We start from the raw sequence: 2,575 nt of genomic DNA, 5'->3' as shown, positions 1-2,575 counted from the left end.
GTAAATCGTTGTATCTAGTTTTCACTCTTCGAAAGTAGAGGCGAGGCGTCTGTCGTTGGCGTTTCTAGAAATCCTGTTGACATTTCATCTGCTCGCTTAATTGTTTAGTTAATATTATCTTCTCTGTAATCGTAGTGTCACGGTTGTAAAGTACTCGCATTTGATTTGATTTGACAAACTTGATTTGATTTGACCAACTTGATTTGATTTGACCAACTTGATTTGATTTGACAAACTTGATTTACACTGGCACGTATGATATTTGCGATATCTCGATTCCATAAAGGGCGTATGACCCTAGCAGGGAATGTCAAACTTCCGTCGATAATCAATCTTGGCGCGACAGTCTCGAAATTATTCATAAATTCAAATTCTCCATCCAGCTGCGAGGGATATATAAATATGGTTGAGAGATAAATACTCGCGGCAGTATTTTCTACTACGTTCGAGACAGTTGCGCCACCAGTGAGTATTGGCTGAAGTTTGACCTTCCATGCTAGGGTTATACTCGCATTAAGAATTACAAGTTATACATCAACGATAGAAAATATCGAGAGCTTGAGGTTTTAAGCAATTGGGCAGCCAGAAGTTACGCATTTGACATTTTCGAGAGAAAGCACTGTTGACATCCTGTTCCTAAGTTCCGCCTTATTAATAGTAAATCTCATTTTAGGTGAAACATATATTACGTCTAGGCGGACTTGTTTTTATTTTGGACTATACTTATTTACACGTTTGGCAGAAAAAAATCCCATATTTCCCTGAAAATTATAAATTTTGAAAAATACATTTTCGTATTTTTCACTTTATCTTACAATATTCAAAACTTTATGTCAAAAATAAAATTTATTGATCATCGTAAGTTTTAACAACATCACACGTCATAAATATATTAGAAAATAAAACTTTTGTTAATTAATATTAGCAGGAGTGATTTTAGTTAATATCATTAATAAAATAGTTAATATTATTAATAAAATATAGTTAATAATATTAATAAAATAGTTAATATTATTAATAAAATATAGTTAATATTATTAATAAAATAGTTAATATTATTAATAAAATATAGTTAATATTATTAATAAAATATAGTTAATATTATTAATAAAATATAGTTAATATTATTAATAAAAATTAAATAATAGCTTTTTGAAATAAAATAAAAAATTAAAAAATGGATTTCTTAAACGAAATAATAGATTTCTTAAACGAAATAATAGATTTCTTAAGTGAAATAATAGATTTCTGAAATAAAATAATAGATTTCTGAAATAAAATAATAGATTTCTGAAATAAAATAATAGATTTCTGAAATAAAATAATAGATTTCTTAAGTGAAATAATAGATTTCTGAAATAAAATAATAGATTTCTGAAATAAAATAATAGATTTCTGAAATAAAATAATAGATTTCTGAAATAAAATAATTCTGAAATGAAATAATAGATTTCTTAAATAATGCAACAGATATTCGTTGTTCACTTAATGCAATTAAGTTATTTTAAGGATCTTAGTCGAATATGGACTTTGCAATATGACGTAATAGGATGTCACCCAGGCTTGGTGGCCATGGCCAAAGCAGTTAGAAGCCTATTCCAAATTAAAATTATCTTTTTATAAACTAATTATTGTTGCAAAATAAAACCCTTGGAATTTTAAATTGTAACCCGGCCACCAGCATTAATGGCTTTAAAAGTCGCTTGACTTGGGCCTAAGGTGGTGCCTTGGGTATTAGCCTAGCTGATTATTGATTATTATTGATCGATAGTATTGAGGTTGGATTACAGTGGGGCGTAGGAACGTTCTAGAAGTTGGAGGGGGCAAAGAGAAACGAAAAGGGGTCTGGATAATGGTTTTGAATTTTTAATGGTGTGTAGCTTCTACGAATGCATGTGTACTTTTTACTACTATGCAAATTGGCGGGAAAAGACTGAAATTTAAACACAGTTGAGGTTCTATACGATTTATATGCTTTTAAAATGAGAATTTGAGCCTTTTGAGGATTTCAACTGACCAAAAGGTTGGAGGGGGCAATACCATTAGTTGCCCCTCCCAGCAAAATTCTAGGGAGGGGCATTGCCCCCCTGCCCCTCCCGGTTCCTACGCCCCTGGATTACACTACGTAAGCATTGTTATTTTTTCCAAAATCCACACTTTTAAAAGCATCTTAACAGCGATTACATCTAGAAGCAGATACATTCTTCACTCTTAAGTGGAATTTAATTACTCTTTTTACACGAGTTTAAACCCTTTGCTATCCGAAGAACAGAAAAGGCCACTTTATTATTTTCGAAGGATATTTTAAGTGCGGCGCCTCGTAGATAACGCTAGAGTTATATTCTGGTAAAGGAACAAATTTCGTACATTTCGTTTTGGTTGACCAAAAGTACAGGATGGTCTAGAATATCTAAACCTGATTTGCAGGGGATAGAGGGCAAGAATGTCATTTCTAGATTTTTCAGGAGTGAGTTGAGTGTCAAATTTAATTATTTTTTAGTTTTAATCGATATAGTAATCGCATAATTGCAATAATAACATTCAATCCAAAACAATGAACACATTAAATTAAACA

The sequence above is a fragment of the Leiobunum rupestre genome, chromosome 1 (genome assembly GCF_980474605.1).
Source record: "Leiobunum rupestre chromosome 1, qqLeiRupe1.1.hap1, whole genome shotgun sequence".
Lineage (NCBI taxonomy): Eukaryota > Metazoa > Arthropoda > Arachnida > Opiliones > Sclerosomatidae > Leiobunum > Leiobunum rupestre.
The sequence above is the reverse complement of the archived record's forward strand: the minus strand, read 5'-3'. Positions refer to the sequence as shown.